Genomic DNA, 13958 nt, shown 5'->3' on the forward strand with positions numbered 1-13958 from the left:
TATAAATGCTGTTTGTACTTTTCTTGCAACTCTCCTGTGAATTTGAAACTATATGAAAATAAGACTTGAAATAGATGTAGCTGGAAAATTCAGAAAAGCAGAGTGGGATTTTTTGCCCACTATTAGTGCTGAGAAGACAAAAATACCCTCACTTCAGGAATCTCTTAAATAGAATATTTTCCATTTCTTTAGAACAGCAAACAGTTCTTAAAAGTAGTTTTTCCTCCCACATATTGCCTAGTATATCCTATCTAATAAAAGAGTAATATGCAAATTGACCATCATGCCAACACACAAGATGGCTGCCCCCATGTGGTCAAAGATGGCTGCCCCCATGTAGACACAAGATGGCCACCACAAGATGGCCAGCAGGGGAGGACAGTTTGGAGGGACCAGGCCTACAGGAGAGGGAAGTTGGGGGCGATCAAGCCTGTAGGGGAGGGCAGTTAGGGGTGACCAGGCTGGCAGAGGAAGGAAGTTGGGGGTGACAGGGCCTGCAAGGAAGGGCAGTTTGGGGGGACCCAGGCCTGCAGGGGAGGGCAATTGGGCGGGGGGAGAATCCAGGCCTGCAGGGGAGGGCAGTTGGGGGAGAATCCAGGCCTGCAGGGGAGGGCAGTTGGTGGGGGGGGGGAACCAGACAAGCAGGGGAGAGCAGTTAGGGGCAATGAGGGTGGCAGGGGAGGGCAGTTAGGGGTGATCAGGTTGGCAGGGGAGGGCAGTTAGGGAGGGACCAGGCCTGCAGGGGAGGGCAGTTAGGGGCAATCGGGTTGGCAGGGGAGCAGTTAGACATCAATCAGGCTGGCAGGGGAGTGGGTAGGGGGTGATCAGGCTGGCAGGCAGAAGCAGTTAGGGGCAATCAGGAAGGCAGGCAGATGAGCAGTTGGGAGCCAGCAGTCTTGAATTGTGAGAGGGATGTCCGACTGCCTGTTTAGGCCTACTGGGATCGGGCCTAAACGGGCAGTTGGACATCCTTTGAGGGGTCCCAGATTAGAGAGGGTGCAGACTGGGCTGAGGGACACACACCCCCATGCACAAATTTTGGGCACCGGGCCTCTAGTACTATAAATAATAGCTAAATCTAGTATATACTATAAATAATAGAAAAAAGCATGCTAATCATAGTCAGATTAATTAAATATAAACTGATACATCTAACAGTTTTAATTTATAAATTTTTTTCTTCCAGAGTTCAGCTTTATATTGAACGTGTTACAAAAGAGGTTTAGTCAAAAAGACCAATGCCTATGTCATCATCAGACTCCTCAGCTTCTTCTTTTTTTGCTTCCACTTTCTTCTCCTCAGCTGGGGCAGCAGTGGTGGAGGAGGCAGGATCTCTTGCTGGTGCAGCACTAGCTGCAGGGGCAGGTCCACCAGCCCCTCCATTGCAGATGAGACACTCAATGTTGACATTGTGAGAGCCTTTGCAAACAAACCTGGCCAGAGAGGTTCAAACTTTACACCAACTGCTTTAATGAGGGCATTGATCTTATGCTCCATCACCATCACTATCGTTGTTTAAAATAAGGGCCCAGTAGATGCAGGTGAGCTCCAAGATGGAGGCCGTGGTGAGGGTGAGCTCTGGGCAAGTGCTGCCAGGAGCGGCGTTAGTCACCTGATGAAGTGAGGGCCTCACCCCAATGCAGCCTTAGCATCCTTGGAAGAACTGAGCACCTTACTGGCAGCTGGAGAAAACTAGCTTACACAGTTTTATTTCAGTTGTTTGTCTCAAGAGCTTTTGGCTTTAAAAATATTAAACTATATGTAATTAATGTCATTTTTCATTCTATCCTACCTTATAATAGAGAAATATGCAAATTGACCGCACCTCCGCTATGTCCATGATTGGGCCTGCGAGAGGCTGGGGGCGGGACTCCAGGTGGCCTATCCGGCCATTGAGAAGAGCAAGATGGCGGCGCCCAATCCTCTTAGTTCCGGGGATCTGGGGCGGCGATCGCCACCCGGGGGGGCGTGTCCGGTCCGAGCCAGGCGCTGCCGGGGGTCCGAGCCAGGCGATCGCCACCCTGGGGGGCGTGTCCGGTCCGAGCCAGGCGATGCCCGGGGTCCCTGGCGGCGATCGCCACCCTGGGGGGCGTGTCCGGTCCGAGCCAGGCGCTGCCGGGGGTCCGAGCCAGGCGATCGCCACCCGGGGGGGCGTGTCCGGTCCGAGCCAGGCGCTGCCGGGGGTCTGGTGCGGCGATCGCCACCCTGGGGTGCGTGTCCGGTCCAAGCCAGGCGCTGCCGGGGTCCGAGCCAGGCGATCGCCACCGGGGGGGCGTGTCCGGTCCGAGCCAGGCGCTGCCGGGGGTCTGGGGCTGCGATCGCCACCCGGGGGGGGAGTGTCCGGTCCGAGCCAGGCGCTGCCGGGGGTCTGAGCCAGGCGATCGCCACCCTGGGGGGCGTGTCCGGTCCAAGCCAGGCGCTGCCGGGGGTCCGAGCCAGGCGATCGCCACCCTGTGGGGCGTGTCCGGTCCGAGCCAGGCGCTGCCGGGGGTCCGGGGCTGCGATCGCCACGGGGGGGGAGTGTCCGGTCCGAGCCAGGCGCTGCCGGGGGTCTGGGGCGGCGATCGCCACCCTGGGGGGCGTGTCCGGTCCAAGCCAGGCGCTGCCGGGGGTCTGAGCCAGGCGATCGCCACCCTGGGGGGCGTGTCCGGTCCAAGCCAGGCGCTGCCGGGGGTCTGAGCCAGGCGATCGCCACCCGGGGGGGCGTGTCCGGTCCGAGCCAGGCGCTGCCGGGGGTCTGAGCCAGGCGATCGCCACCCTGGGGGGCGTGTCCGGTCCAAGCCAGGCGCTGCCGGGGGTCCGAGCCAGGCGATCGCCACCCTGTGGGGCGTGTCCGGTCCGAGCCAGGCGCTGCCGGGGGTCCGGGGCTGCGATCGCCACGGGGGGGGAGTGTCCGGTCCGAGCCAGGCGCTGCCGGGGGTCTGGGGCGGCGATCGCCACCCTGGGGGGCGTGTCTGGTCCAAGCCAGGCGCTGCCGGGGGTCTGAGCCAGGCGATCGCCACCCTGGGGGGCGTGTCCGGTCCAAGCCAGGCGCTGCCGGGGGTCTGAGCCAGGCGATCGCCACCCTGGGGGGCGTGTCCGGTCCAAGCCAGGCGCTGCCGGGGGTCTGAGCCAGGCGATCGCCACCCTGGGGGGCGTGTCCGTTCTGAGCCAGGCGCTGCCGCGGGTCTGGGGCTGCGATCGCCACCTCGGGGGGCGTGTCCGGTCCGAGCCAGGCGCTGCCGTGGGTTGGAGCCAGGCGATCGCCACCTGCGGGGGTGTGTGCAGTTCGAGCCAGGCACATACGGGGGTCCGGAGCCAGGTGATGGCCACCCTGCGGGGGCGTGTGCGTTCCGAGCCAGGCAATCGCCACCCTGGGGGGGCGAGTCCGGCCGAGCCAGGCGCTCCGGGGGATCCGGGGGCCATCGCCACCCTGGGTGGGGCGTGGCAGGACTCGCCCAGCCCCTCCCAGGGTCCCTGGGAACATTGCAGGCATGTGGTTGCTGAGACCCAGACCAGGCCTCTGGCCACAGATTCATAGCTTTGAGGAGACCTAGGGCAGGGATCTGCTTCATCTGCAGAGAGACAGAGGTTCTGCAGTGCCCCCAAAATGTGGGTGGGCCCAGCCAGGGGTCAAGAGGCATGGAAGGACTCCTGGCAGAGGGGCAAGGACCCTCACCCCTGAGGCGGGGGTTGAGGGGTGGAGCCACCTCAGTGAAGGGGTGCTGCACTGCAGGGTACTGGACTGACTGACATGATTCAGAGAAGCTCCCAGTGCTAATGGGCCTCGCTCAGGCGGCCTTCACACTTCAGAGGCAGTGACTACTGCTCCTGCCTTCACCCAAAAGCAAGCTCGCTACACCCTGCCCCATAGCAGAGCATGCCTAGGCAGTGAGTGGGAAGCCTTCCACCTGCTTCGGAGAAGGGGGGGCAGTAAAGAATGGGGGGAGAGGAAAGAATGTGGAGCATCCGCAATGAAGAGGTGCTTGAGAAAGAGGCTCGGAAGCCTGACTGGAAGGTTTGTTCTGTTTGCTGGGCCGCTGCCCCTTAGGAAGCGCAAAGAGCATGGCTCTGAGGGCTTCCTGTGTGCTCTGAGGGCTTCCTGAGTCAAGTTCCACAGCCAACTGGAATTGGCCTCAGTTTCCTGGTCTGTAGAATGGATGAAGCGTGTCCCAGTGCCTTCACTGATCTTTGATGGCCAATTGAGATACTATATAAAGAAAATGAGGGAAGAAGTGAGAAAGAAAAGTAAGGACAAAAAAACACAAAAGAAAGATTGAAAGGAACCTGTAAACCCATTGTCACTTAAATAGGGAATATAGTCAGTAGTGTTGTAATGATGGTATGATGCCAGGTGGGTACTAGAAATATCGGGGAACACTTTGTAAAGTATATGATTGTCTAACCACTATTCTGTAACTAATATAAAACCTGAAACCAATACAAAATAATGTTGAATGTAAAGAAATGAAAATTGGAGTGAAATTTTTATAAATTTCAAAGTTTAAATAAAAGCTGTAAAGGAAGGAAGGGGAGAATAAAAAGTGTTTTTCATTTTGCCACTTCATTAAAAAGACAATTGTCTTTATGTGATGCTTTTATACTTTTCTAAGTCATTATCTCATTTTAATTTCTGGGCAACTTAAAGACAAGATAAGTATTCCCTCCACTATTCAAAGAAAGGAAATCTTGGTGTCTGGTCCTAATGATTCAATTGTCAAGCCCTTATTGTAAAGCAGGGTTAGTAAAATTTTCTGTGCAGGGTCATATCTATACTAATAAAAGCCTTGGGGGTGATCAGGCCAGCAGGGGAGGGTACTTGGGGTTAATCAGGCCCGCAGAGGAGCAGTTAGGGGTCAATCAGGCCAGCAAGGAAGCAGTTAGGGGGCAATCAGGCAGGTAGGTGAGCAGTTAGGAGCCAGCGGTCCCGGATTGTGAGAAGTATGTCCAACTGCTGGTTTAGGCCCGATTCCTGTGGAATCGGGCCTAATCCTGCAGTTGGACATCCCCAGAGGGGTCCCATATTAGAGAGGGTGCAAGCTGGGCTGAGGGACACCCTCCCCAGTGCACGAATTTTGTGCACCGGGCCTCTAGTCCTATATAATAAAAGGCTAGTATGCAAATAGATCGAACAGTGGAACAACCAGTCATTATGACATGTGCTGACCACTAAGAGGCATGCATGGAACATGGTGGACGTGGGCAGCAGGCGGCAGAGCGCAGAACATGGTGGGCATCGGCCATGGTGGGATGGTGGAGCAGGTGAGCCCCAGACCAAGGCAGGGCGCCGGTCGCTGTCATCGGGCGAGCCTCTGGTGGTTACTGATAATTCTTTGCTCCCATGCACCACGGTCCTGCCTGGTGCTCTCATCTGCTGCTGGTGCTGGCTCCACTCACACCTGTTACCGGTGCCCAGCACTGGTCCCAATTGCTTGCTGATGCAAGCGGCAGCTGCTGGCCAAATATTTCCTGAGGGCTTCTCCATTTTTCCCTGCTCCTGAGGGGCGACCAGGGCAGCAGCTGCTGCTTGCACCCACTGACAGCACTGGCCCCCTTGTACCTGCTGCTGGCGCTAGCCCCAATCACTTCACGCCATCAGCACATGGGAGCGGTGGTAGTGGGAGGGTTGGGGAGGGGCCGCAGAGGACGGGCTGAGACCCGCCCCCCTGTGCCCACAGCAGTTTCGCAACCCACAGTCCCTTTCAAGGTGCACAAATGTATTTTATATAAAACTAAAAGCCTGGTGAGGGGGTCCCTCAGCCTGTTCTGCACCCTCTCACAATCCAGGACCCCTTGGGTAGGGTCCCTAGGCCTGGTCTGAGATCAGGGCCTATTGGGGCTTTCCTTCCCCCAGCTGCAGGCAGCTGGCCCCACCCCCACCACTGATACTGCTTGCCATCTGTGTAGCACTGTCTCCCCCTCCCCTGCCACTGGTGGCCTCCCTCTGCAGGCAACAGGCTTGGGGTGTGATGGTTTGTCTGGCCTGGGCCTCCCTCTGAGGGGTGAACACTGGCCGGCTGCACACCTGACACAGAGTCACTTCTGGTGGCCTGGGCCGCCCTTTTTCTTTGTTGGGGGGTGGAGCCAGCGCTGCAAGGGGCCATCTGCCTACCTGATCACCTCTAACCACTTGCCTGGGGGGTGGGGTCTGCCCTGAGAGGGGCCGTCTGCCTACCTGATTGTCCCTAACCGCTGGCCTGCCTACTTGATCACCCCTAACCACTTGCTTGCCTACCTGATCACCCCTAACCACTGGTCTGCCTGTCTGATCACCCCTAATCACTCTGCCTGCCTGCCTGATTGCTCCTAACCGCTTACTTGGGGGCGGGGCCATCCTGGCAAGGGGCTGTGGTGGTTCTGGTCTCTGGGTGTTCTGATCATTAGGCTTATGGTGGCTGGCCTTTTATTATATAGGATACTGTCCATATCATAATAACTTCTAAAATCAAAGTCAATATTAACAAAGTTTTCTTATATTTGAAAAACATATTATATATTAATAATACACAAAAGACATTTTAAAGCAATTATTATCTATATTATTTAACAGGAAGCCTAAGGAAAATTCATAGTGTAGTCATTAGATGGTTCTTCTGATCAATGAGTTTTAGCTAAGTAAATGAAGCATAAATGTGGACAATCAAATGAGGATGTAAAGCTCTCTCATTGCATGCAAAGTTGGAATATAAGGTATATTAAATACTGATGGTTGCCGCTTAAGAAAAACTATTTATTTCTTTATTTTAAAGACAAAATTCCATTTCAAAAAAAATGAAATTATTTTAGGTATAAAGTAAGAAATTTGGAACATAATTAAATTCAATGCTAGGATTACTGTTGTAATACACAATCAAGATAGTGCCATATATAGGAAAGGCTATAAGATTATGAGCAAGAAAAGCTAATTTTTGCATTCTGCTTGCAGTACACTTGAAACTTTCTTGTGAATGTTCTGCCACCCTCTCCGAGGAGGGTGCTGGGCAGTTGAGTAGTCTGCTGTGGTGTTTTAAGCAAATTAGCACCGCTGCCTTTCAGCACTAGATTTGAGAGGAGACAAGACAGGCTGGGAAACCAGTGCAAAGCCTGCTGAAATTACTGGCATATGGTGAATGGATCTAAATAAAGGGTGGGGCAAAAGTATCTTTACCATTCTAAGTATGCAAAACACAGTTTATTCTTATATTTTTAAATTAATTATTGTGTTATTTTATTTACGAACAACCATAAACCTACATTAGTCCCAAGCTGTATTGTCTATTCTAAAGCCCACCAATAGGAAAGATTATCTAGCTGGATTTCACATTAGTATCAGATCCACTGAACGCAAGGGAATGTGGGATTAGGCATCAGATATCTCCCCCACAGGAACCAATGTAAACTGACAACCAAACACTTGCTCAAAATTTTTATTTCAGATCTTTTATGAATAGAACCTGCAAAAATGATTTTCCAATGTCATACTACCTGAGTCAAATCCACCAATTTACTTATTAAAATTTATTCTCCTCCTCTCCTTTCCCATCTATGGAATACATCTTAAGGTGGGGTTCCACAAACTGAAATTTTTCAACACACCGCAGGGGACATATAGATGCTAAAATTTGGAATCCACTGCAGTGTGTATGCTCTACAGGCAACAAGGTGATTCTTGCCTTGGGAATTTATGGCAATTCCTAAAAGTTAAGTCCTTTTTCTAAAACTGTATATATAACCCTTAACAAATTGCCACTCTAAAGGAGAAGGAAAAAATTTAAACGTAAAATAATTCAAGGTGAATGAAAATGATAAGTTTAAAGTTGAAAGGAAACAACAAAGAAGCTATGGAAAAAGAAAGAGGAAGAACATGTGTATTTACTAGAGTACTTCATTATTTCAAGTTTCTAAGTACAAGACAATGGAAATGAAAGGGTAATTCTATAACTGATTGTATGGACTAGCGGTAGCTTAGGAGAAATACATGAATTCATAAAATTGCTTACTCTCATGTTGTCTTTGTCAACTCTTTGAAGTGGCACTTACAGCGCACTAAACTTATTGGAAGGCACAATTAAAGACTCCAGATGTGATTTTGATTTAGCCTGATGAAAGAAATTTTGAGACACTGATGATGAATGCCAATTTCTTACATTCTGCTCAAATTTTGGCAGTAACATGAGTGAAACCCACACAGTGTTATTGTAACATGTTAATTTTTTTCTTTTACTTGACTCAATTATGCACAGACTTGAAATTAATAGATTTCTCCAGATAACAACAGAGAACTTTGCTAAATACATGTATGTGTTTTTTCTGAGCCAGATACATATACCTAGAATAAATTACTGATGCCAATTGATTTTTTTAAAAATCTGGGAACAGTGAACATGGTAATATTTGGGGTCCAGTTTTTTGTTGTTGTAAAGTAACCTAAATTAGGTGTTACATGTAAACAGGAATTTCTATAAATCTTACCTTATAATAGACAAATATGCAAATTGACCGCACCTTCACTACGCCCAAGCCACGCCCACCAACCAAGCCATGCCCATCAACCACGCCCACCAGGAAACCGTTGCAGGGACGCTGGGGTGCAGCGGAGCCCAAGGCCGGGAAAGCCGGCCGAGGCTTTCCCGGCCTTGGGTGCCAGCGGGGTGCCTGCTCCAATCGCAGGAGTGAGCAGACCTGGGGGTCAGCTTGCTCCTGAGATCGGGTAGCAGGGACGCTGGGTACAGCCGAGCCCAAGGCCACCGCCCAGGGCCAAGCCCGGACCCTGAAAGAAGGCAGAAGGTGGTGGCCACAGCCAAGGCCTGGGTCCCTGGTGCCAGCAGAAAACTGGTGCAGGCAGCCAGGTGAATGAAGGTCTATTGCACGAATCTTTGTGCAAACGGACTACTAGTATTTTCAATATTAGGAAATGCTCTTAATCCTTGAAATTAAAGATACATATCTCAAATAATAAATACTTTATATTATGGGTTCTTAATCTGTTTTGTTTCTGCTATGAATATTGGGCATCTGATACATTGTACAATAAATCCAGTGAGATTGGTGTACACAAACGTGAGTACATTGGCTCAGCCAGATTTGAGTTAAGCTTGGCCTTGCCACTTCATAGCTGTAAAATCTTCAGCAGCAAACTTTGGTATTTTTACCCGTCAATCAAAATAATGCCATTTTACAGTGTATTTATGATGATTAAAATGTACACTGTAAATAAACTGTTAGTCTGAGTTTTATATGTTTACTAAGCAACCAAATAAATTTGATTAATATGATGAAGATAGTTAATAATAAAATAATAAAGATGAAACCAAAGTGCTGTGATTGGATCTGGGTTCCTTGTCTCATAAAATTGAAGAATGAGTTCACAGACAAAGACAGTAAGCATCAGGAAAGCTTACTGAGAGATAGACGGACCCCCTGCAGCAGGCAGGCAGAGGGCCCAAAGTGGGTTTTCAGTGTGAAGCTTTTTTGTTTCAGGTTTCAAAGTCCCAGGCTCCTTAAGCCAGTCTTGGGAAAGGTACAGCTGGGGTTCCAGGAGAGCCAAAAGCAGGCCAGTGTTCAGAGCTTCCATTCTACCTTGCAGCTGGGTGTAGATCACCTCCAAGCTAATTAAAGTCCATTAGTCCATGTGTGGCGTTCCATGCGGCCATAAGCCATGTGGGCACAGGGGAGCATATCCCCTGCCATAGGAGAGCCAGAAACCCAGTGCACCAGAGAAAGAAGAGAGTGTGATTATATGCTTTGCTAGCTCCTCAAAGAATTCTGCCTTAGCAACATCCATACATTTTAAAGCTCATGTTTTTCACATGCGCTTCCTGCCCAGCTGGGTTGTCCTAGCAACTCCCACCTAGCTGGGTTCAGTCCAAGGTAACTTTGTTGTTGTCTGTGATTTCTCTCCCAACAGGGCACAGTCAGAAAGCTGCATCCTGATCATGTCTGCAAGGTCCTGTTATTCTAGAACTTCCCCATTCTTCTCCTGCTCCCAAGGTCCTGTCCCTGACTGCCTAGCCCTCTTCTATCTCCTCAGAACCACATTGAATTTTAATTCACTTATAGGAACTTAGAGAATCAAAGAGGGAAAGTAACTTTGAAAATGACCTAGCTATGGTAAACCTAAGACAAGCTTAAAGAGAAGGCAACAAAGCAATGGAAGTACTACAACCACAAATTCAAGTGAGAATAAACTACTAAGGATATTTCTTAAGATTTTAAAATCCCTATTTTACTTTTTGTTTTTATCATAATGTCTAGAACTTGTTAACAATTTCTTGCTAAAGTAATTTAAAAAGGGATGGTGATGCATTAGAGAATAAAGAGTTTCTGTTTAATTGATTGATGGTGAAGTCTATAGATGTCTTGGTCATTTACGAATATCGTTAGGTTCAAATGTTCTGATATTTCTGTTAACACATTAGTGGGCAAGTTATTGTCATGTTGAAAGCAAATCATATGACCATATCCTATGCATTGCTCCATGGCAACACAGAATGAGAGTATTCAATATCTCTTTTGAAGAATTTTAATTAAAGTTTTGGAAATGGAGGTGATGGAATCCTGATTTTCTTTTTTTTTAAACTTATGTTTTAATGTTCAGATAATTACAATAATAAAGTTAAAATTTTCTGTTTTAATATACATTGGTATATTAATACACATAGGTATATGTTATTTTTGAACAAATTTTGTTAAATTTTTGATGTGTATTGTTAACTTATTTTGAAATAATTTCCAGCTTATAGTATAAAGACATTTTATATACTCTTCATATGGATTCATTAATTTTAATATTTTGCTTTGTTTTAGCATGCTTTTTCTATATAAATATTCTTATCGTTTTCTAAACCATTTGAGAGTTGGTTGAACGTATCACATTTCTTTACCCTTTAATTATGTATAAAAGAATTTTATTTTGAGAATAGTTTGTTTCCTTACATTGGTTGATCTATAAGGAATCCTGATTTTTAATTACAATTTTGATTTTTGCCCTGGCTGGGTGACTCAGTTGGTTGGACATTGTCCCATAAACCAAATATGTTGTGGATTTGGTTTGATTCCCAGTCAGGACACATACCTAAGTTGTGAGTTTGATCACCAGTTTGGACCCTACTGGAGGCAACCAATCTATGTATCTCTCTCACATAGATGTTTCTCTCTCTTTCTCTCCCCCAATCTTTCCTTCTCCCTTCTTCCCCCTCCTGAATCAATGGAAAAAATAAACACAAAATACATATCCTTGGTGAGGATTAAATAAAAAAAATTTTCTTTGATTCTTCATTTTTCGAATCTTATAGAGTCAAAAAATATCAGATATGTATTAATATTTGCTGCTGTAACACATAACCCTCTAGCTAGTCTCCATTCTTCAACACATACAATTTTGTTTCTTGCTCTATATTAAAATCCAACTTGCAGTGTTGAAGTGGGGGTTCCACATAGTTATTCAGGAATTCAGGCTGATGAAGGCTCTGCCATCTTCCACAGGTGATTTCCAAGGTTTCTCTGTCAGAAACTGTTGGCAATACCTTGTCCACAGCCTCACGGAGCTCGCCAGTGCAGTACAGTTCAGTCTGCCCTCTAACGAACAGCATCTGCATAACTTACCGCAGGCCTTTCTTTGACACTGTAAACCCACTGCAGGCGGGACCTGTTGTCCAGAAATGCATTTCCTCAGTAAAAGCCCTCAACTAATGACTGATGAGAGATGGTAGATAAGTGCTTCCTTTTCTTCTCCCTTTTGGGGGGATAACTTGAGGTGCATGTGCTATACTGATCATTCAAGTTTCACAAAGGGCATTAAACTCCATGGCTGACAATGTTAATTTGCATTATAACATGTCCATATTGTTGCCTTCCCTTTAGTAGTCCTGTGAGTATGAAAGCAAAATATGAAAGAATACATAGTCAATTGTTAATATAGCTTGCTTGATGGTGAAGGAAGCTTATGTAGGTTTGGGGGACCATATAAGAAAGTGTTTCTAGGTAAAATATTAAGAAAAAATACCAGAGTTAAGCATGTACATGATAACATATAAATCTATGTGAAGAAATTAAGTAAACTATCACTTAAAGATAAAGTTGATACATAGTACAGTCTGATTATTGCATTAAGCCTATTTCCTATGGTTATACACAAATTTAATAATATAAATTTACATTTGTATAAATGTACACACACACACACACACACACATCTTATTACAACATGTGAAATCTAGATGGAAAGTGTTGTCTTAACTTTCTAACACCAGTATTTAATATGTCTAAAATATGTCACTTTGCTCTTGGAAAGAAGCTTTTTTGTAACCAATCCAGAAAGTAGAATGCAGACCAGATTAACTCCTTTTCTGACTCTCCAAATTCATATCTGTATGGGTACACCTAGGCCAAGAAGCCATATCAATTTTAAGTGATAAGTGAAATAGTAATGGAAATTTAAAAATGTTCATGAGGACAGTAAGAAGATATATTTATAAACATATTTCATAAGGACAACCATTTAACTAAGGAATTTTGTTAAAATCAATGAGGAGTTTTTGGAATCTGCTTCATTTTATGTGCTCATAAATACCTTAAAACAGATTAAATCAACATCTTACTTTTATAAATTAGTGTAGACATAATTAAGAGAACAAAATGTGTACAGTAGAATGCCAAGTAAATGTACTGTTTTATTATGTGTTACTGGAAGCTAAGACACACATAACTCATTCTATTATTTACATGTCACAAAACAAGATGAAAATTAATCTAATTGATTTCTACTTTATATATGAATGCTTATTTGTGTGCATAATACAAAATAAACCACCCCTGCCTATGCATCTATCCACCTTTCATTTTTAAGAAGAAATATGTATGTCACATTTACTTTAACCATTCATGCATTTATATTTTTTCAAATATGTTTTTATTAATTTTTAGAGAGAGAGGAAGGGAGAGGGATAAAGAGAAAGTAACATCTATGAGAGGACCATCATGGATTGGCTGCCTCCTGCACACCCTCTCTTGGGGATCAAGCCTGCAACCCAGGCATGTGCTCTGATTGGGAATCGAACCAGTGACCTCTTGGTTCCTGGATTAATGCTCAGCTGCTGAGCAACACCGGCAGGGGAAACTCATGCATTTTCTAATGCATGTCTTTATACACACATTGTTTTATATAATTTGGGATATTATAATGTAAAAAAAAAGAAATGTGTAATCAAAGGAGCAGTCATATTTTTGAGAATAAATTATTTTCACATTTGTACATATCTTTTGTACATATTCCTTTTAACTACTTTCCTTTTTCTCTCTTAAAGTACTTAACATTTTTATTACATTTACTAGTGGCCAGGTGCATGCGTTGTCAGTGTCTTGAAGTACTTAATGGGCAGGCCTAAATGGGCAGGCGAACATCCCTCTCACAATCCAGGACTGCTGGCTCCCAACTGCTCACCTGCCAGCCTGCCTGATTGCCCCTAACCACTTCTGCCTGCCAGCCTGATCACTCCCTAACCACTCCTGTGCCAGCCTGATTGATGCCTAACTGCTCCCCTGCTGGCCCGATTGCCCCTAACGGCCCTCCCCTGCTGGCCTGGTCACCCCTAACTGCCCTCCTCTGCCAACCTGGTCACCCCTAACTTCCCTCCCCTGCAGGCCTGGTCACTCCCAACTGCCCTCTCCTGCTGGCCCAGTAACCCCTAACTGCCCTCCCTTGCCAGCCTGGTCTCCCCTAACTGCCCTCCCCTGCCAGCCTGGTCTCCCCTAACTTCCCTCCCCTGCTGGACCAGTCACCCCTAACTGCCCTCCCCTGCAGGCCTGATTGCCCCTAACTTCTCTCCCCTGCAGGCCTGGTCCCCTCCCATCTGCCCTCCCCTGCAGGCCTGGTTCCCTCCAACTTTCCTCTTCTGCAGGCCTGGTTCCTCCCAACTGCCCTCCCCTGCAGGCCTGGTCCCCCCCAACTTCCCTCCCCTATAGGCCTAGTTGCCCTCAACTGCCCTCCCCTGCAGGCCTGG

The 13958-nt window shown here is 47.1% G+C and overlaps 1 pseudogene; it reads right to left on the reverse strand.

Annotated features, from left to right (window-relative positions):
• Positions 1-1222: 1222 nt before the first annotated feature.
• LOC114228097 (60S acidic ribosomal protein P1-like) lies at positions 1223-11555 on the reverse strand (annotated as a pseudogene).
• Positions 11556-13958: the final 2403 nt, after the last annotated feature.

This window comes from Eptesicus fuscus, chromosome 2 (assembly GCF_027574615.1).
Source record: "Eptesicus fuscus isolate TK198812 chromosome 2, DD_ASM_mEF_20220401, whole genome shotgun sequence".
Classification (NCBI taxonomy): Eukaryota; Metazoa; Chordata; class Mammalia; order Chiroptera; family Vespertilionidae; genus Eptesicus; species Eptesicus fuscus.